The sequence below is a fragment of the Crocodylus siamensis genome, chromosome 3, assembly GCF_052110815.1.
Source record: "Crocodylus siamensis isolate JL-2025a chromosome 3, ASM5211081v1, whole genome shotgun sequence".
NCBI classification, from domain to species: Eukaryota; Metazoa; Chordata; order Crocodylia; family Crocodylidae; genus Crocodylus; species Crocodylus siamensis.
This window is the reverse complement of record NC_143397.1, coordinates 191,776,671-191,799,751: the sequence shown is the minus strand read 5'-3', so window position 1 is coordinate 191,799,751 and position 23,081 is coordinate 191,776,671. Positions and strand designations below refer to the sequence as shown.

At 42.6% G+C, this 23,081-nt stretch overlaps 1 protein-coding gene across 5 annotated transcripts in view; it reads right to left on the bottom strand.

Annotated features, from left to right (window-relative positions):
- Positions 1-23,081, bottom strand: part of FAM110B (family with sequence similarity 110 member B) — a 213,530-nt gene that overhangs the window by 170,075 nt on the left and 20,374 nt on the right. Inside the window, exon 2 of one of the 5 annotated variants that reach the window (XM_090040024.1) lies at positions 17,589-17,671. The exons of the other annotated variants lie outside the window; for them this stretch is intronic. The gene's annotated coding sequence lies outside the window, so the exon portion shown is untranslated. The remainder of the gene's footprint in view (positions 1-17,588; positions 17,672-23,081) is intronic. 5 annotated transcript variants of the gene reach the window in all.

Sequence of the window (23,081 nt, the reverse complement as noted above, 5' to 3'; positions counted from 1 at the left end):
TCACATAAAGGAACACTATAAACTTGATAACCACAGTTTTGTTTTGTTTTGAATTAACCTATTCTTACAGTAACTGAAAGAGCCAAGAAAAATATTGTTCTAGTCTTTTGGTTTCCTTTATTCACTGGACTGAACTTTGTGGAAAGTCATACAATTACTGCCAAGAGATTCACGGCAGATGTAGGGAACTTATTTTAACTAGTTTTTTGAAAGGGACTAAATTTCAGATTTGCTTGCTGCCCCTGAATTGTATCCCATTTCCTTCTTGCCTCCACTTCCAAAAGCCAGGAGACAATTGTGTTTTGAAGATGTGTAATATACAACTTCTGGTTTTGTAAATCCTAAGCAACAAACGAATACTTTTGATACCACATCAGGGAAAAACTTGTACAAGAAAACTTTTTCAGCTGGCATCCAGGGTGCACAGAAAAAAGTCAGGAAAATACATTATTATATGTTTATGGTAATTCTTTCTACAAGCAAGATACTTTCCAGACAACATAAATAAATTAAGCCTTTGTTCTGAGAAGCTCAAAACAACCAGGCAGAGAGAAGTTATGGAAAAAATGAGAAATTTTATATACTTTTTCCCTTCAGAAGTATGCCTTCCAGAGGAGCTTAACACCAAGTGCAAGCCTTGAGTTTAGGAAGATCAGATGAAACACAGGAGGTTACACAGAAGAATACATGGAGAAATCCATGGAAGTGGACAAACAGGCAACCTAGCACAGGCAGGCTGGCAAAGAAGGGACAGGAAGTAAAGCAAACCTCAAACAAGACATTTAGGAGCAGAAATGATAAACACAGTAAATTCAAGATCTGGGTTCTGAACAGGCTTTGCTTGAACAGTTTCTCTGTTCCTTCTTCTTTTTGAGGGAATATTTACAAAAAGTTTCAGATCTGTATTTAAGATTTGTTTAGCAATAAAATGATATTTATTCTGAATGGGAATAAGTTTCCTATAGTTCCCAGCGTGCCCCAAAAGATAAAAAAAATATTTTTGAACATGATTCATTAGACACTGAAAATAGCTAATCTTTCTACTGAGATTTATGTTAGGACTGAATCACTTCCAGGAAGGAAAAGTTTTAAAACAGTAAAAATACTAATTCTTCTGATTTAAGTCTGCCTCATAAAACGATCCCATCTCTACATTAAAGAGAAACTGTAGCTCAAATGCTCCCTCTCTCAAGAGTCCCATTCACATGGTAAGGAAAGTGATAAAGGGAGCAAGGGTGAGCTACTTGAGAATGAGAGTTATAGCTATAATGGAAGAGTTCTCAGCACAGCCCCTAGTATAGATGTGGCATATCTCAGCAGAAGAGTTATTCAGAAAAAATGATGTGCACTTTCGTATTCAGTAATGGGTTCTTTGGTGGCAGGTAAATCTAATTTTTGCCTGGAACGTAGTTATGGATCAGAGTGGCTGAGCCGAGTGCCAAAACTTTTGTTTCAGACTGTTGTGCTCTCATTGCTTATCTTTTTCAAGGCGAAAAGTAAATACAGAACACAAGTATGCTGTTGCAAAGTGATCTGCTACAACCTGCATATCTTCCTGTAAATCAAAAAGCGAAGACACCATTATCAACAGACATTTATAGACGAAAGTCTTAACCACCCTTGTTTTCACACACAGCTCTCTCAAATTAAACAGCCATCCCTCCATTCCAAATCTAAATGTGAATGTCTACATAGTCAATATCATGAGAAGCAATTTGCAACAGAGCAGCAAATTAGGCACTAAGTACCGTGAGTGTGAAGTCACAGCTACAGTTTCTTACTGGAAATGAACTGGAGATATCCCTGTGTATCATCACTTTTACCATCGTTCTCTCCTGATGTTTTCCACCTATTGCAAACAAATTTGGGAGGACAGCTTCTCTCCAAAGCTTCCATATACCTTCTCTGCTTGATGGTGTCAAAGCCCTTTGAAAGGGTAAAAGACACAGGAGAGGTCAATATTCTGCTCTGTACATTTAGCTTATTTGCCATGCAGAGATGACATCTGTTGTTGTTCTCCCTTCTCGGAAACCACACTGGCTAACTGGCAAAATTTTCTCAACTATGTGGCAGCTGATGTAGCTCAGTACATATCTTGCAAAGATCTTGTCAGCAACCATTAAGAAGATTCCCTTATGATTTCCACATATGAAATTTATCTTCTTACATACAAACAACAGAAGTATCTTTGTATTTTGACACGTTAGTCCTTTATTCCTCAGCATCTGAAAAAGCTGACACTGGGAAATGGGGCTCCAAATCCAGATACCTTGCCATTCAAAAGCAACCCAATCATGTTTTCCAGTCTTTAAGACAGTAGGTCCAGTGGCAAAACTGTCAATGATTGCACACTGAGGTAGTTAATCAATAGCCTCATCACCAATAGTGGATTCCTTGTTCATCAGGTTTTTAAAGCAGACAGTCCACATTTCTAGAATTCTTCAGACACTTCTTGGCTAGGGGATTTCTGCATAGTTTTACATGTCAAACTTTAAGCAGATGAAAGGTTGGTCTATTCAGCACTCAGCTCCTCTTCAAGGACCTGGTGATCATGACAAAATTGATTAAATCATTGTCAGGCAAAAGAACCATCAATCTGATGCCAGTTTTTGAAACAGTGGTACATGAAGAAAGATTTGCTCTTACTTGGCAATCAGAAGATAGTATTTGCAATGAGACTGTTTGTCACATTTCCTCCAGGTTGAAGGGCCATTGCTGATGCCCTCTTCAATGCCACGTTTACTAATGATAACTGAAGACATTAAATGGTCCGATTCAACACAAGCACTGAAATGGCCCAGAACAGGGAACCCGTCCTCTTTTGGTACCTGCAAAATGTTATAATTCAAATATTCTTAGACCTTACCTTTTATATTAACTGTGTTTTTACTGATGTTGATACAGAAGCACCAATTCTCATACCATACTACTCTCAAAGAAGTCTTATGCCAGCCATTTTCTCCCTTAGGGATGCAAAAATGTTTAGTTTATTGACAAGAGTGGACCTAAAACCTATCCTAGCTTCCTGATAACATTCTTTGAAATGACTACTCTAAAAAGCTAATTTCACATTCCCCAAGCCAAGAGTGGGCAAAATACAGCTCACAGGCCATATCCAGTAGGGCTGCGCGAAACATAACTGTTCTGTTTTGATGGAACAGCGTTCCAATTCGAAACCGCTGTCCTGTTTTGTTTGGTCAAAACAGTGACACTTTTTCAATGCTGTTTCGACATTTCGCCCGTATCCTTCTACATTCCTGTACTGATAGTGAGCACTGAAGCAACAGATTTGGATGTACTGGGTACTGTGGTTGAAAACCTGTATGTGGATGGCACAGGAATATGTTGGCTTGAAGCAGGAGTAGAGTTGGGCAGCCCTCTGGGTAACTGAGTAGCCCTTTATCGGGTTGCACCATTTACAGAAGATTACAGACAAAAGTCTCAACCACCCTTATTTTCACATGCAGCCGTCTCAAATTAAACAGCTGCCCCTCCATTCCAAATGCCTATATAATCAATTTTGTGCGATTCAATTTGCAGCAGGGCACCTAATTAGGCTGTAAGGGCTTGACTCTGTGTATGCAAACTTGCAGAGATACAATAGAGCTGATATGTAGGTAGGTAATCAGGTCCATTATCTCTCATCTCCATGTACTGCTGTTAACAAGGATGTTATCTCTGGAGACACAAATTTGCAGTTTGAGAACTGAAATTAGGCATCATAGAGATGCTTAATGGTATCTTCTAGACTGGGCACCAAGTCCCATTGGGTAGAGTGATTTCTTTAATCTTTACTAAATCTATAGAGAAGCCTCTGGGAACCACATTAGACTGGGCCCCTAATATAGTCTATGGCCTGTTGTGACCTATTTATAAAACTTTTCTAAAAAGGTTACATGAATATATTGTCTAAAATAGTATAAAATTAAAAGTTATAATCCCTATTACATGATATCTTTCAGCTTTAATGTATCTTAAGTTTAAATGATAGTTATATAGGGTTTTTTTAAAAGCATCTTAAAAAAATAAAACAAACGTTGAAGTAAAAAAAAAAATCAAATTATTATTAAAATTATTGATTTTTATCCATCCTGACCACCAATGCATCATGGTAGATGTTGACAGGAGAGCACAGAGTATAAGCGGAGAAGAACTGCCACAAAATGAAGAGAATCACCAAATGATATGACTGTTAAAAAAGTAACTGATGGGGAAAAATGACTTTTCAAATTAAAATAGGATAGTGACCTGTGTGCAAAAGTATACAGAACAATTCGAATTCTGACAACAAAGCATAATGGGAGAATGTACATAAGTAACGTTTAAAGGAGATTACCAAGATTGCAAGGGGAAGATGACGTTTCAGAGCGTTACAGAAGTTACTGCCAACGTTTCAGAACAGTGGAATTTTTTTTCTGCCCCCACCCCCTGCAACAATAGTTCTTGAGTCAGGAGGCTTTGGAGCTGCAGGGGATAATGTCTGTTGAATAGAGCCTTAAGTTATTAATAAGACTGAAAATCTCTTGACCTAGATTTTTTTACACTGTAAAAAAAAAAAAAAAAAAAAAAAAAAAAAGCTACACATTATAATGCTCCCTTGTGGAATAGCAACATATACTATGTACCTCACACCAAAGCATTTCAAAACAGACATTCACAAATAAAACTAAAACAGCTTCTACCTGCTCCTCCCTTGCCTAGGTTTGTTTTATGAACATAAATAATATTTCATTCAAAAAGAAATTTGAACTGCGGGTTGAATTCATTTATTTTTCAAAGCCACTTTACAATTTGATTCTCTTTTTGCCTGCTGTGATAATTGATCAAAACTGCACAGGGATTAAATGGGACACAGATACATGTCTACAAGAGTCAGATTTCATCAAGAGATGGGAAAATATGTATTTTTAGGATTAACTTTAAAATACATTAACTAAACAGATCAAAAATGATAGAGAAATGTATTCTCCATTTCATCCATTTTTAAACTTTTATTTACCGTATTTCACACTCTATAAGTCAGGATTTGAAGCCCAATTTTTGTATCTTCAAACTCAAACTCAACTTATACACCATGCCACATCAAGAAAAAACCAAAAAAAAAAAAACCGGGGACAGAGCTGGCCTTGTCCAGGCTTGGCATTCAGCTGGTGCAGCCCCATCCCAAGAGCAATACCAGCAGTACCACTCGCCAGAGATGGAGCTATGCCAGCCATGCACCAAGGATGGGTCCTGTTCCCAACCCCTGCAAGCAGCGCTGGGCTCAGTGCCACTTGCAGGGGACAGGGATAGGGACAGGTTCAGTGCTTGGTTAATGCAACACAATCCCCTGTGAGCAGCACCACGAGCAGGGGATGGGGCCACAGCATACCGAGTGCCAAGCCTGGCCCCAACTTATACACTGTACCTATGAAAATCTTCACCTTTCAGATTGGAAAGCCAGGGATCAACCTATACACCGTGTCAATCTATACATGGTGAATTACAGTAAATATCTTAAATGAAACTTTAAAATAGGGTTTGGTTTGTTTTTTTTGAAGTAGCACCTTACACTATACAAATATGCAGACCACAGGCAGCCATAAAAATATACCTCAGATGTCTATACAAGTAATTGCGCATACTCGAAAGTGGGCCAAAAATTACTGCACACACATAACAAACAGCACTTTTCCCCACAAGTTAATGAATATTTCTTAGAAGCAGCAAAGGTCAGGAGCAAGGCACAGTGACAAACACAACTGACCAGGGAATTTTAAACAAGGCCTATGTGAATAATACCTAACTTGAGTCAATTTTGATGATCTTCAGAAAAGTAAGTGTAAAATTCAGTTCAGAAGAGAAAAAAAATTCAAAAGTTGTTTAAAAAAAATACAATATATGCTTATTTTGCACTTCAGTATAATACACAACACAAGATACTTTTTGGCACAAGAACTGCATGGCTTTCTTATACTAAAAAGTATAAGAAATCATGTGAGCTGAAAATATATTGCTGCCAATATAGAAATCTGCAGAAAACTCTTGCATATTTCCTTTGCCAATTTTATGCTGCTACAGCTGAATCACAATTTCCTTGTACCCAGGAGGTCATAGCTGTTTGAAAACAAATGTTTGACATAGCTAATCTTGGTGTCAGCTAGTCATCCCCAATACAAAAAATGTGAATTTCCGTTTCCCAACTTGCAGCTTCCCCCAACAACAAAAAACTGCATGTCACTAATCCCAAATTTGTTGCAGTACTCTGTTCAACAGATCTGAAAAACAAATATACACAAATTGAGAAAAGTGAATTATTTCTGCCTCAAAACCCAGCACCAAATAAAGATTATCTACTCAAGTAGGTATTTTTGTGCAACAGCAATCTTCCTGAGGTCTCATAACTGAGATGAGTCCTCAGACATGTTCAAACTTCTCTTGAAGTTGAAAACTACCATATTTTCTCACATATAGCCCACACACTGATATAACCCGCACCAACATATAACTTGCGGAAAATTGTATTTTCGGAAAATAGTCCATGTATAGACCGCACCCACGTATGCCCTGCACCTGATAGTGTCAGCCTATTAAGCCTGAGAGGTGCTGGCCCTGGCCGTGCGTGCTCACTGCCAGTGTGCAGGGACCAGGCTCTTACCGCCCGCCTGCAGCTGCTCCGAGACATGACCGCAAGTGGTGGGAGGGAGGCAGCGTGAGCTCTGCTGGGCACGGCCGCCGGAGCCGGCTAAAATTGATAGTAATTGCTGCAGGGGAGGGGAGGGAAAAAGCTTCCACAAATTCAACCACATATTACATAAAAAAAAGAGAGACATAAAAGTCCAAAAGAGAAATTTAAAAATAATACCAACAAGCTCCATTAGCTTTCTTCTGTTGATTTGTTGCTCTAAGAAATAAGCCACCTTAAGTAGCACAGGACTTTAAACTTTTTGCTTAAAAGTTCTTTATTAAAACACCAGGAAGTTCATCTTTTCAAAACAAGCCCATATTTTGCATATGATCTGTCTTAATTATAGCTCCTACATAAACGGTAATTCAGAATGAAATTTAATACATACAAGGAAGAAACTGTGTAAGACACCTTCTCTATGTTATGGAATGCAAAACTCTAGAACTTTTGGTTCAGAGATGATGCCTTTTATTAGGCCAACTACAAAATCGCAAAAAAAATTATCTTTTTCTGCAAGCTTTTAGGCATACACGCCCTTCCTCAGGCTCAGGGAAAAATTAAAGCTGGTAAATAGTCCCCACAGGCAGAAAAGCTTGCAGGTTTTGAGGGGGGTTTTGCGCCATTTGTTAGCTGGTCTAATAAGAGGTACCCATCTTTGAGCCAAGAGTTCTAGAGTTTTGTATTTCTTTTGGTCTCATACCAATACAGCTACCAAATACACCTCTTCTCTATGTTACATTTTACAGTTTGAATTAACTTGTGAAGAAGCTGTGATCAACATCTTTGTCCTGGGTCTATACTGACATTCAAAATTATCTCACTCAACTCTGATTTGTTCAACTGTCTTCAAAATGTTCCCATATTCCATGGCAATAGTCCAGAAAAAGACCAAAAGAAAATATTAATTAAATAAATATGGAGGCATCATTGACTAATTATTCATATATAGAATTCTGAAAATGAGTCCAAACTTATGTCAAAAATAAAAATGTTTTTAAATTATTTATTCTGCACAAGTAGCCATGTATAATTTAAAACTTTTATCCTAGAGGGAAAATCCCAGGATGGAGAAAAATCAACAATTTTTTTTAATTAAAAAATTGGATTTTATTTAAATCAGAATTGTTTTTAAACATGTTTTATTTTTTTCTTAAGATGCTTTTTAAAAAACTAAACATATAAAGATCTAATATAGGTCTTCAGCAGGAAATTCAGGATTGAGATTCAAATTCTATCCTAGTTCTTGAGGAATGATCAAAATTACATGATCTCCTTTGTGTTATCCGAAATATGTACACAGCGTTTAAAATAGCTGCACTAGCGTTAAGCTTTGTCTAAAGAAAGGATGTTAAAGTCTTTAAGAAATGGAGTATCACACATCAGTCTTCCTGAAAACAAAAAGCATGCCTCCTCTTATCAAACAATAATGATTTTACCACAACAACCTATACATTTGCAACACTCAGTTACCGCAATACTTGAGAATGAACAAGAAAGCTTAGACACATCTTAGCTTTGTAATAAGCATACTTGTCCACAAACCAAAACTTGACACCACCACACCCCATTGTGTCACAGCTAGTGCACAGGATCCCCAGAGCAAATTCATTATATTCAAAGTCTAACCTGACACACAAGCCACTCAACATACCCTGTGAAGACAGAAGTGGTCTCTTAGAAAACAGGAAAGTTGAGATCCTTCAAAAAATTATGTTGAAATAATTTTTTTAAATGTTACAGCTCACATGATGCACCATACAGGAATTTTGTACACCACAAACCCTGACCCGCCATAGATACACCCTAGGGTAGACTGAGTAGATGCTGACAAAAGGAGATTTTCTGCTAGGGTGGCCACACCGGCTCCCTGAACTAAATCAGCTATGCTGACAAAAGGAAACTTCTTTTGGCATAACAGTACCCACACCAAGGGATTTGCTAGCACACCTACTTCGCCAATGGGATCTGACTTTTCTTTTCCTTTACATTCATAGCCAATACAACTATCCTCATACTTGGCCTGAAACAGGAAGGGAGGAAGGAAAGGTTTATTTTTAGGGCGTGTTTGCACTGCAAACAGCAATGTGTCTACGCCAGTCTGTTTCCAAGCATACTCTGACTACCCACATACTCTACTCCAAGAAATAGAAGGTGAAGACACTCCAGGGCATTCCTATTTAGCTGCTCTCAAGACCCTGATCTCAGATGCTCTTGAAAATGGCCACTGAAGTATTCCCAGTTTTGGGCTGTGCGTGCAGCAGCATGCTCAGGAATGGCTTGGTCTGGCTGGGGCACACCCCCCTCACTATGTGCACGTGCCCTTAGAGAGGTTATCAGATGCAAGCAAGTTTGCTGTTCCATCAGCGATGCTCCCTCATTTAAGTGCTACTTTACATCTCAACCTGAGCATGTGGTCATTCATGAGATATACAAAAAGAGAGAAGTTTGTTATGGAAAAGTGCTATAAAGAATTTAGCAATTTTATTTTTGGTATACAAAGCTTTAAAGTATTGAGTAAGTATATCATTTTCCTATTAAATGCTGTACATTTCTGGCAGAGATGCACCGATACATTGCATTAGTCCAATATTGGATTAGTACTAATATGAAGAAAAGTAGGCTGTCTCAGAAATAGGGCAGATGGTGCCAATAATTTGGATGATAAATGCCCATGCAAGTGCACAGCTGCAGCACAGCACTTAGTGAGGAGCAGAACCCAGCAGCATGGAGAGCTGCCTCCATCTGGAAAGTCCATTGTGGTGGAAGGGGAGGCAAGCAGTTGGGGGGAGGGAAGACCATGGTGAGGAATGAGACAGGAGCCGGGGCAGATGCTGCCTAGGCCGGGTGTGGGAAAGACCCGTGGCTCGTCGGGGGGGGGGGGGGGGGTACCCATTCCGCCCCAGCTCTTCCCAGCTCAACCCCCACCTCCCTCCACACACCAAGATCCGACTAACTATAGGCCCATCAGCCTGACATCTATCCCAGGGAAGATCTTAGAAAAGTTTATTAGAGAGGCCATCCTTAATGGACTGGCCGATGCCAACATCTTGAGGGATAGCCAGCACGGGTGTGTTGCTGGCAGGTCTTGCTTGACCAAACTCATAACCTTCTACGACCAGGTGACCTATCACCTGGACTAGGGAGAAGAGATTGATGTCATATATCCTAACTTCAAAAAAGCCTTTGATCTGGTATCCCATGATCACCTCTTGGTGAAATTGGCCAATTGTGGCCTTCGGTCCACCACGATCCGCTGGCTGGGGAACTGGCTCTGTGGTCAGACTCAGAGGGTGGTAACTGACAGAAGTCAATCGTCATGGTGCCCTGTGACCAGTGAGGTCCCCCAAGACTCTGTCCTTGGACCCATATTGTTCAACATCTTCATTAACGATGTGGACATTGGCGTCAGAAGCAGACTGGCCAAGTTCGCCGATGACACCAAACTTTAGGGCAAAGCATCCACACCAGAAGACAGATGGGTGATCCAGGCTGACCTGGACAGGCTCAGCAAATGGGCAGACCAGAACCTGATGGTGTTCAACGATGAAAAATGCAAGCTTGTCCACCTTGGGAGGAAAAACCTTCAGCATCTTTATAGGCTCGGCATTGCGGAAGAAAGAGACTTGGGAGGTCATCATTGACCACAAGATGAACATGAGTCTTCAATGCGATGCTGCAGCTAGTAAAGCGACCAAAATGCTGGCTTGTATTCATAGATGCTTCTCATGCAAATCCCAGGACGTCATTCTCCCCTTGTACTTGGCCTTGGTGAGGTTGCAGATGGAGTACTGCGTCCAGTTTTGGGCTCACAATTCAAAAAGGATGTGGAGAAGCTTGAGAGAGTCCAGAGAAGAGCTATGTGCATGATCAGAGGTCAGGAAAACAGACCTTATGACAACAGACAGAGAGTCATGTGGTTCTTTAGCCTGGAAAAGCGCAGGCTCAGGAGTGATCTGATGGCCACCTATAAGTTTATCAGGGGTGACCACCAGTATGTGGGGGAATGTTTGTTCACCAGAGTGCCCTTAGGGATGATGAGGTCGAACGGTTATAAATTACTGCAAGAGCATTTCAGGTTGAACATAAGGAAGAATTTCTTTAGTGTCTGAGCCCCCAAGGTTTGGAATAGCCTGCCATCAGAGGTGGTTCAAGCACCTACATTGAACACCTTCAAAAGCAAATTGGATGCTTATCTTGCTGGGATCCTATGACCCCAGCAGACTTCCTCCCTTTGGGCGGGGAGCTGGACTTGATGATCTTCCGAGGTCCCTTCCAGCCCTAACGTTTATGAAATCTATGAAACCAAGAAGTGCCAGAGCTGCACCAGGCGTATGGCAACACCACAGCAAAATCTGGGGTGGTTGCAGCCCCCACCTCGAGCCCAGTCCCCCACAAGAAGAGCCCGGCACAGTCCCAGCCCACAACTGCAGTCCACCTGCCCCACACAGATCTGGGGACACATGCCCCCCCATGCCCTCCCAGGGCGCAAACAGTGGTGGGAGCCACCCGGCCTTCCCCCCCCGCCTCTCAACAAGCTGCAGATCCATCCTGTACTCTGGCCCACCCAGGCAACATCTGCCCCTGCTCCTATCCCCTCCCTCATATTGTATGCATGTGTGTGGGGGGGCTGATCTGCTCCCCCCAGACCTCTTCGCTCCCCTTGAACCACAACAGACTTAACAGCTGGAGGCAGCTCTCCACACTATCAGAAATTAGATTGGTATCAGCCTTAAAAATTGGATATCGGTATTGGCCACCAAATCTCCATCAGTGCACCCCTAGTTTCTGGAGTACTCTATAACATCTTTGGTTTCATTTCTATAGAATTTTTCATAAATTCCATAAATATGGATGAGTCACTCAGTTATCAGGTTTTTGCTGATCCTTATCAGAGAGATATAACATTTAACTGTGATTTCTTTGGCAGTGTTTGCCTATCAAATATGGGCCAACTTCTGATCCCACTAAAGTAAATGGAAAGACTCCCACTGGTGACAAAGCCAGGCCTCGACTTCCATACACTGAAAGGAACAAAGATCAGCTGTTCTTTTTTTTGTTTGTTTGTTTGGGTTTTTTTGTTTTTTTTACCAATAAAGGCAAATCAACCATCAGACCTGTTCAATGCCATTCTACAATCTTAACCAACATTGTACTGCTGTTCTCTGATGAGTCAGCTCTAGTTAAAGACCTTACATGCTCAGGGGATGGAAGAGATTTTGTTAAGGATATAAGAGCCCTGCAAAGTGAACATGTTTGTTTTCCCTGATGAATACAAAGACTTTAAGTTCCCAACCTTTTTTATATTACAGACCAATAGAAGCAGGACAGGGCATGCGGAGCCAGATGCTTCCCTCCCAGGGCTGCCCCACCGCCCAGCTTTAACCCCAGAAGCCATTCAATCAGGCAGACAAACAGGGGTCCAAGCAGAGGGCTCAACCCACGACCTAGCAGGCAACCCTAGTACTGGGCTGCGCCCCAGTGGTTGGGAACCACTGCTTTAAAGAATAACTTGTTCTTTGCCTAAAGTAACAACTCAAGTAAAGGACAATGAACCACTGTTCTGGAAGGGAATGAGTTTGTTTGTTTAAAATAGTATAAATATTAGAGAAAACTTCCATTTTTGCTACTTGCTACTTTTTCTAGTAAGATAAAAAAATCTCAAAATAACAGTTTCTCCATAAAATTCCTCCTTTGTTTTTACCAGATGCTCATAAGATGACCTGGCAACAAAAACACCACTAACAAAAACTTCTGTAAGAACAAAACACTGCCAAAAAAGCAACCCAATACATATAGAATAAGTGGAAGTTAAAAGCATTTGAGAAGAACCTATAGAATGTAAATTGGGAACCATTAATCTAAGAGTCCCATATTTTTCTTTTGTCATACATCCTATTCAGTGCATGGCTAAAAGCATTCTCCAAGAGAACGTTATTATCATGTCATCGTTATCATCATCATCATCAAATCCTGTTATTTCACCGTTAACTACCACGTGTGCCTCACAATGTAGAAAAAAATAGAAAGTATGAACTTGGTCCTGTAATAGGGGGCTCCTAATCCCCTATTACTTTATGAGGAAAAAGAGACAGTTGACCGAGGGCCAGCAGTGAGGAATATGCAGCTGAAAGGTAAAAGGAGCTACTCAAAAGCTACAAAGAAGCTGCAGGCCACTTACCCAAAGGAAAATGGCACAAAGGAGATAGCTTAAGAGGGTTGGTCTCCAGGTAGTGGATCAAAGAGCAACTGTAGCAGAGCTGATGCGCTGCTAGTAGTTAAGCAACTGAGTAACCTCTGCCGCAGAGCAGGGCAAAGCGGCAGAACTACATGGCTGCAAGCAGCAGGGGCAGGCGAAGTCCAGCCTGAGGCAGACTCCATTTCCCAGCAGCCCCTGTCCACATTACTGCGGCCCGTGTCCAATGGAGACCCCAGAAGCAGCAGCACTATTACAGCACAGGACCAGGGTTTCCATGGAGACAGGACAGGGCAAGCAGCTGGGCAGGAAGCTGCTCTGGGGCTGGGATCTTGCAGCAGTGACATCATGGTCTGGAGCAGGGCAGAGCTGCGATCCGCTGCCAGCATGCGTCAGGCAGGGCACACAGGCAGTGGATCACAGCTCTGCCCTGGCTCCAGACTATGCTTTCACTACTGCAAGATCCCAGCCCTGGCCCCAGAGCAGCTCCCCTTCCAGTCACATGCCCTGCCTGCACTGCTGGGGCCTGTCTCCATGGAAACCCCAGCCTGTGTCAGTGCACCACTGCTACTGATATCTCCACAGAAACTGGCCACAGCGACAGGGGCTGCTGGAAAATGGAGTCTGGCTGCTGGCTGGATCCATCATTTTTCCCATCCCTGCTACAAATGATTGCATGCAGAGAAGTTGGCTTAGCAGTAAGGCAAGACAGAGTGCACTCAACTGGGGGAAGCTGCCCATAGAGCTAAGGGAGGCAGGCTGAGGAAAGACGACCTGCAGAAGAGCTAATAAGTAACCTCTGTGACCAGCCCTGAGGTAACAGTTCCAGGGCCAGACAGCCACTCTGCTTCTGAGAGGTGTAGGGAAAAGGACCCTCTCTTTGGGGAGGGCACCCAGACCAGTCACTTGTTTAGTTAAGTGCTTATGTTGACTATCTTGCATCCACAAGACTTGAGAGTAGCTAAAAGGGAAGGTACAAAGGAGTACCATTAACAGATGTAGTGTGCAAAGGTCAATAACCCTGTAAAGCTGCAGTGGGTGCTAGTGAGCACTGGATGTTTTAGTTACCAGGCCTGGGCCCAGACCACTAGATAGGACTTAATTAGGAAGAGTCCAAAGGTACCAGTGGGGACTCATCCTAATTAAGTCCTATCTAGTGGTCTGGCCTCACGTACCCCACACTCTGGGCCTGTGGACTGAGGGGTTTGGTGGTGCAAGACAGGGATGGGGACCCAGATCAGAGAAAGAGACAGGACCAGGGGTCTGGCCTGGTGGTACAAAGCAGGGTCTAGGAAACAGATAGAACAGTTTTAAAGACGAGCCAGACAGAGGCTACCCCATGATAAGCAGAATCTCATGAAACACCAAAGGCTTCATCCAGGTCCCTGAGGGCAGCCTCACTAACTTAACTTATTCCAACAAGGTGTAGCAAGCAGGATCAGAAGGCTACTCTGGTGAGAGTAAGTGGACAGGAGGGAGGCACCACTGTCACCCTTTGAGACAGTTCCGGTCACAGACCCCAAAAGCCTTATATTCCAAATTCAGCCAAAGATGCTCAGCTATACATCTCTTTTCCTTCTTTAGATGCATTTTGTGCAAAGCATAGGTGCCAACTTTGGTTTTTGCCAATGAGTGCTTGCAGACATTTAAAAACAAAATAAAAAAACCCCACCCTGGCACTTTACTTTTAACTTGACACATTCCCATGCTGAGCACCACACATGCCCATAAGAGACGGTGAGTTACCCGGCTCTACAGCATGTCAAGATGAGGCACTTTAGTGGGGCTTTGCTGGTGCTTTTATCTAATAGCTAACTGAATCAGCTTTAGCTAAAAGTACCAAAAAGCCCCACTGAAGTGCTCAATCTATAGAGATGCTGCAGAGCCAGGCTGAAGTAACGCGCTGCTTCTTCTGGTTAAACAACTGTTTTATTTTTTAATGTCTGCAAGCATGGCTCCATGCATGCTGAGCACCCACTAACTTTTTTTGGTGGGTATTTGAGTCCTGGAGCCATGGAGTCAGTGCCTATGGCTCCACTTTCCCACAGTTTAACCAAACCAGGTGCCAAAAGGAAGCTATAAGCTAAAATCCTATCTGGAGAAGATGGATTTCAAGCTACTAGGAACAAGGCAGACAAACTGCTAAAAGTGGTTCCTGTCCCCTACTGGGGATCATGTCCATCCTCTGTCAACGAGTAATGAGTCTGGTACCAATTTTAAAGCCAAAATGTTACTATTATCAGCTTGGGTCTTAGCATTCAATAACAGTGCACTCTGCTTCACACTTCCCTTTACCTTTTGTGTGGTCTTTTTCTCTACAAGATTACCTAAGTTTTAATCACCTCCAAGGCTCTTGGACAGCTCTTGAACAACCAAAGGTCTCTTGGACATCCAGTTGGTAAGTAAGCATCTGGTAGCATGTGCGCCCAGGAGTCCAATTCATACAGATCAATTCCTAATCTGAATGAGTCTAATGGCTTTTTTTTTTTTTTTTTTGCCAGAAACCCTAATTTCTGATCAGGAAAACCAGCATTTAGTTCACACTGTGTATTCTCTCTGATCTTTAAGTCAGATGCTGTAGTACTTTCTATTGTACTTGTAGGCATGATTTAAGATGTTGAAGTGATCCATAAAGCCTTTTATGATCAAGTTCATAGTATACCCCTTCTCATCTACCACTTGAACACCTGAAATCAACCTAGACTCTCGTTAATAATCCTTCATAGGACTAGTGGCAACAAGATGCAAAGTGTTATTCTTACAGAAAAAATCTCTTGGGTTTATCTTGATTTGAAAAGGCGTTAGTTCATTGAATTCTACATCCCATTCTATTTATTCTGGTATTTAAACTGAGGTAGATTAGAAGATAGTTGTATTTGTTCATGTCCCAGTGTTATCAATTATTGTTGCACATATAAGGCTACATCTATGTGGCAGTCACTCTAATTGGCATAGACACAGCTAGCACAAAATGTACTAACTTGGGTATTAGTAATGCAGCTGCCGCAACATGGAGCTCAATGCAGACTAGCCACCCAAACATTTGCCTCATCTTCACAAAAGCACAGCTGCAATGCTAACTTTACCCAACTTAGTAAGGTAGATCAACAGGCACCACAGTCCCAGCAGTGACTACAGAGCAAACATAGCAATTACTGTCTACTGTAACCTATATGCAAGCCTAAATTGGCTGTAATCCATAAATACAATCAAGGCAACGTGCACAAGTCTATAAACTGGAAAGTAAATAAAATAAAATAAGCTTTTTTTGCTTCTATGGAATAAACCACATGTCTTCATTTGATGTTAGTTCATATCTGATATGCACTTAGGCTAAAGTTCAGTTGTATAAAATGAGAGAATCAAAAATTCATCCCAAAACTGATCTGAATTATCTAAATAAAACAGTATCTAAGCCACCATGAAAAAAAAATCATTTTTGCTTCTCAAACCAGGAAAAAACAATTTATTGGTTTAATCAATTCCAAATAATATTCTCTCCAAACTACATATTCTCAGGGCCATGTGTCATCTTATACTGAAGCTATCCAAGACAACAGATAAAAGATATAAATATACCTGGAAATAAGGCTCTAAACAACTCTATAAATGCAGTAGATAAGTAACTTATAAATACGATATTAAGAGTAGAAGAGGTTTTTACTACTACTTTGCACAGTATTCCTTTTTAATTATACAATTTATATACAGGTTAGAAAAGCAATTCTCAACCAGGGTAGCCTGAGATCCTTCCCAGGGCATTACAGGATGCCACATGATGTTGGCACTGCTGGGTGTACAAACATGATCTGGAAGATAAATCCAGAAATTTGAAGTAGGAATGAATAGATTAAAACCATTCTGACACATTATGGTCTTTCTGAGCTCTCTGCAAAAAAAAAAAAAAAAAAAAAAAAAATTGCTCTTTTATTTCCATAGTCAAAAAATGAATGAAAACTAAAAGCTGGCATTTTCCAAAGGGTGCTTTGAATCTAAAAAAGTTGAAAACCACTGTATTATGGACTAAACAGGTGTTTCATGAATATGTTTAATGAACCCATTGCAAGCCCATCACTGCAGCCCCAGAATTTTCATCTAAAACAGACTAAGTGATAACAAACAGCTACTCAATTGCTTCCTTTTTTCCACTTAGTACATTATCGTTACAAATTATACTTTGCTGAAGATAAATATATACAATTATTCCTAACACTTGCTTTGTAATTGCACAGCAAATGCTTGCACAACTACTTGAGGAGACAAAAATGGCTTTGTATGTACAGTATTCATATATTACATTTCTATAAAGTTACAATTACTTAAACTAAATATTCCATGAATATATTAAGGAACACAATACATTACAGAAAGGCTCATCTTGTTGTTCAGACAGGTGGGAACTAGCGATACTGCCATACTTGACTTTGAGAAGATCAGAAGTGAGCACAAGGTTCAAGACTAAAACTGTAAAAACTGGAGACTCAGGTGGTATTGCCTTTAGTCCTTCCAAACAAGAGCAACAGCCAGGCAGGACATCTGCACAGAGGACTTACTGGAGGCACGAGTCTTCTTCAACCACAGGGTGATATTCCAGAAACAGGGGCTACTATGCAGTTACAGTTCCTCTAATAAAAGAGGAAGAGCATCTTTTAAATAGACCAAATACTAAACAAGAAAATAAATAGGAAGAATGGGAAGTCACAGTACATAATCAAAACTAAGCCTTACTTGGCATAACAGAGACTCTGTGGGGATAATTCACATGACTGCAATATTCACAGAGGGTGCAGTACGTTCAAAAAAAACCAAACCTAGGAAAAAAGGGAGAAATTACTTAAAGGTATATCCACTTGCTTGAAGATCCAAAACGTAGCACGTTATTGGCCTTTTACTTTTTGGATAAAGACAAACAGGTTAAAGAACAAGACCTCATGTTGGTGGCTTACTATAGCACTCCTAATCAAACAAAAACAAACAAACAAAACAGATGGATGAGGCATTCAACAGCTAAAAAATGTGTAATAGAGGACCCAGGCATCTGCTGGGAACATAACAGCTGGAGATGCATAGCCTGACAAATTCAATGCTTTTAATTCGTCTGGACCCTATAACATTCACCTTCGAGTACGTGGGGAACTGGCTGTAGCAAGTTTTGAGACCTTATGTAGTACGGGTGAGAGTCTAGAAGGCTAGATAACAGCAAGTACTATGTCTGCCTTCAGAAAAAGAAAGTGAAGGAGGACCCAGGGAGTTATAGACCAATTTACAAAAGGAAATTGGAACAAACAGTCAGTCAATTTCAAGCATCAGGAACTTAACAAGGTGATAAAAACACCCAATATGTGTTTGTGAAGAAAAACAACAAACTAACCCAATTGTCTTCTATGAAAGGGAAACAGAGGGAAACAGTAATATGTGATACTTCTTGACCTTAGTATGGCTGCTTTGTGGCATTGTTTCTAGCATTGGAAACTTTCTGAGGAATGTCCAAGGCTGGAATCTTTCCCAGAGAAGCTTTTCAGGCTGCAGCCACCCCCTGCCCCCCCGCTCTCCAGCCATTACAAGGGAGTGCACACCGTCTCAAAGCAAGTGAGGCAATGGGGAGAGGCCCCCTGAACCATCCCTAGTCTGAAGGATGAATTGGGAGTGTTACTTGGCTGTTCTTCCCCTCCCCTCTCCATTCCTCCCTTCCTTGTCTTCAGCAGGAGAGGGATGAGTGGTGCCATGGTCCCCAGGCATTCCCCAGACCAGGTTGCCTTCCCAAGTCTTCCCCAGTCCATGTCCCCAAGTCTTGGGAAGATTCAGGGAACAAGTCATCTCATCTAGGATCAGGAGTCAAGCTGCAGGTGAGATTTCAGTACTACATCTGTCTTCAGAAAAAAAAAAAGGAAGGAAGGAAGACTCAGAGTTACAGGTATCTTTCTTCAAGATGAGGCAAGTGTCTTCTCAGACAAGTGGATCGAATGCCTGTGGGTTGGAGGTTTCTACTATAAGAATACTTTTCTACTAGGAGAATTGCCAGTGCTTGTATGTGGCCATAGGCACTGCTTCACATGGTCATCTCATTTTTTTTAGGGCAAGGCTAACCAACTGGAAGTCCATGGGTCAGATGTGGACCCCCTGAGGGGTTAACCTGCAGCCACCAATCTGAGGGCTGGTCACCCATTGCTCTCCTGCTGCCATCGCTGGCCACCCTTTCCATTCTCCAGCTTCCACTGTCTGTCTCTAGAACCTGCACATCTCAGGGGGACAGTGGAAAGGGTAACACAATGTCTGTACAGTACAATGTGCAACCTGTGTGATATGTGGGGGAGAGTTGTAGCCCATGTGGCAAGTGGCTGGGAAGGCCTGAGGGTCTGGCCACTCATGTTCTAGAAAAATCTACAGCACAATGGATGGGCAACTCGTTGAAAAAAAAAAAACAGTCAAAGAGCAGTCATCAGTAGCTTCTTGGAGAACTACAAAGATGTATCAGATGAGATGCTACAGGGATTCCGTCCTAGGTCCAATACCATTCAGTATTTCATTAATGATTACAATGATGAAAGAGAGTGTACACTTATTAAATTTGCAGAAAACACAAAGTTGAAAGGTTTCAAGAGCTTTGGAGCACTTATAATTTTTGACAGATTGAAGAAATGGTACAAAATAAGTAGGATAAAGTTAAGTCAGGAAAAGACCAGGGTACTACAAGTAAAGGGAAGTAATGAACTGCACAAATAAAAAGTGAGGGACAACTAACCAGACAACAATGCTGCAGAAGATCTGGGGATCATTGTGAATTTGAACATGAGTCAATGGCACAGCACTGAAAAAAGCAAACATCCTTTTGGGGTTTCTATATATATGAGATGTGAAGTAATCCTTCCACTCTACTTAACACTGGTAAAAATCTCAACTGGAGTACTGCATTCACTTTTAAAAACTAAACTTTGAGAACTAAAGATAGACATGGAGGAAAATACCAGAGGGAAGGAACAAAAGTAATCTAGAAAACATGCAAGAGAAATCTATGATGAGACTGGAAGAAGTGAGTCTTTAGCCTAAACCAATGACTAGCTAAGTGACTGAATCTGACCCATGGTGGTCTGGAGGATTAGCAGCACGTGCCTTAGCCCAGCACATTCCCCCCACCATTTCTCTGCCCTGCACCATGCCACTGATCCCCTCTCTAGCACCCCACTTCGCTCTCTCATTCCTATGGCAACTGCTGTTAATCTATCACCACCATATTCACCCATCCATGCTGCAGCTGGAGATGAAAATCAGTGCTGCACATGATGGAAGCAGCAACAGAAAGCTGCTGCAGGGGAAGCTGTGACCTGTGTGGCAAGGGGGAACCAGTGGCAGCTGCCAGGTAACAAACAGCAGCCCACCACTCTAAAGGTTACCGATCTAGGGTCCAGATAAGAACACCAAGTGAGATGTGATAGCCTGCAACTATGTTAAAAAGTTATTGCAGAAGTGGAAAGATACTAACTGTTCTCCATGTCCCCTGAGCATGGGATAATCAGTAATGGATAAATTGCAACAAGGAAACTTTTAGATTAGGCATTAGGAACATTTTTGTAGTTATAAAGGAAGATGATAGGTAGGCACTGAAACTACCTAGGGAGAATATGGAAATCTCCATCATTCAAGGTGTTAAGAAAAGAAAGACAAACAGCAATTTCTGGTAGCTCACATATAGTTAATTCTGCCTTTAGGGAAGGCAGATGAACTAGATGAATTCTCAAGACCCCATAAACCTTATTTTCTGTTCTTGCCCCAGCCATCCCAGAATTCCCTATGGCTGGCACAGGCAATAAGTAGCTCACGGAGCACTTCAGTGCTGTACTGCAGTCATAGAATTATATAATCATGGAAAATTAGTATTGGAAAGGATGTCAGAGGGTCAACTAGTCCGGGGTAGGCAGCGTTTTTTGGTCGGAGCACCTAAAAAACCACAATGTCTACCTTGGAAAGTGCCGGAGTGCCAACACGGCAGAGCCCAGAGCAGCTGTTTGCAGCCTCCAGGCTGCAGCTGGCCCACAGAGCCCAGTCTGCTTGCAGCAGGGCTTGCAGCCTCTCAGTTGCCTGCTGGGAGCACCCTTGGCTCCGCAGCTGGCAGCAGCTGCTTAGAGCCTGAGCTGGCAGTGGTGTGCCAAGCAAAATGGCCTTGCGTGCCATACTTGGCACATGTGCCAGGGGTTGGTGACCCCTGATCTAGTAGAACCCCCTGCTCAAATCAGTACCATACCCAACTATATCATCCCAACCAAGACTTTGTCTACTTAAGTCTTAAAAACATCTTAAGGGTAGAGATTCCACAACCTCTCTGGGTAGCCTGTTCCAGTGTTTTATTACCTTCCTTATGAAACAGTTTTTCCTAGTACCTTACCTAAGCCATGCTGCAACTAAAGACCATTCCTCCTTGTTCTGTCATTGAGAACAGTCTAGCTCCATCCCTTTTGGAACCTCCCTTCATGTAGCTGAAGGCCATTATTAAATCCCCTCAGTCTTCTCTTCTCCAAACTAAATAAGCCCAGTTCCCTCAGCTTCTCATCAGAAGTCATGTGCCCCAGCCTCCTAACCATTTCTGTTGCCCTCTCTCCAACTTGTCCACATCTTGTAGTGGGGTGTCCAAAACTGGACACAGTACTCCAGATGTGGCCTTGCCAGTGCTAAACAGAGGGGAAGAATCACTTTCCTCTATCTGCTGACAACATGCCTAATAATGCACCCCAGTATGTGGTTAGCTTTCTTCTCAACAAGGGCACACTGTTGGCTCATATTCAGCTTATTGTCCAATATAGCCCCTATATTTTTTCTGGACAGCTGCTGTTTAGCCAGTCAGTGCCCAGCCTGTACCAGTACATGGGATTGTTCTGTCCTAAGTGCAGAACTTCACACTTCTCCTTACTGAACATCATGAGGATTTTCTTTTGTCCAATCTTCCAATTTGTCGAGGTCTCTCTGAATTCTACCCCTATCCTCCAACATATCTACTACTCCACCCAGGTTGGTGTCATCTACAAACTTGTTGAGGGTATACTCCATCCCATCTTCCAGGTCGTTAATGAAGATATTGAACAAAACCAGGCCTAGGACCAACCCCTGGGGCATTCCACTTGATACTGGATGCCAACTAGACATTGAGCCATTGATTACTGCCCTCTGAACTAGAAATGCACTGATACACAGGTTGAATATCAGAAAGGCACTGATATAAAGAAAATTTACTGTTTGAGAAATCAACCTTATGTGGCCAATAATTTTGCTGATGAATGCCTGTATACGTGCGCAGCTGCAGTGCAACGCATAGGCAGTGAGGAACACAGCCCAGCAACTTGGAGAGCTACATGCAGCTGGTGACTTTCTTGGGGTGGAAAGGGTGTGAGGGGGCAGATAAAGGCCTCCGCAGTGAGAGACAGAGTGGGGCTGGGGCCAGAGCAGGTGCTGCTCAGCTGGGGTGGGGAGTGGGATAGAGCTGCAGCTCGCCTCAGGGGTGGGCAAGGGAGAGAGGGAGGTGGCTCCCACTGATGCGCACACCCTAAGGGGGGGGGGGGGGGGGGGGCTTGTGCCCCTGTGTCCAAGTGGGACACGGGCGGGCTGGAGCATGGGCTGTGGTGGGCTCTTCCTGGCATGGGGGCGGGGGATTGGGCTGGAATTGTGTTCAGGGTGAGTGAAGATGGCAGCTCTGGGAGGGGAGGTTATTGGCAGACTATGGAAAATTTTGCAGTGGCTGCAGCCCCCTCCCCACCCCCATAGCCCTCCTTCCCATGCCACTGCCTCCTGTCCCAAGTGCAGCCCAGCCCAGCCCCACACTGGGAAGCGCTCAGCTCAGCCACAGACACAGCCTGCCACTGCAGCCTTCCTGCCCCTATGTTCTCCCGGGATGCATGCAACAGCAGGAGCCACCCACCCTGGACAAGCCGCAGCTCTGTCCCATGCCCTGCCTGTGCAGCACTTGCCCCAGCCCCACTCCTCCCTCACCGTGGGGGCCTTGATCTGCCCCCCTCCCCAACACCCCTCTCCTCCCCCCCCCCCCCGCCTTCCACCACAACAGACTTACCAGCTGGATGCAGCTTTTCGAGCTGCTAGGCTGTGTATTGGAAATCGGAATGGTATCAGCCAATATGCCTCCTTAAAAATAAGCTATTAGTGCACCCCTACTCTGAACCCAATGATCCAGCCAGTTTTTTATCCATCTGACAGTCCATTCACCCAACCTGAACTTCC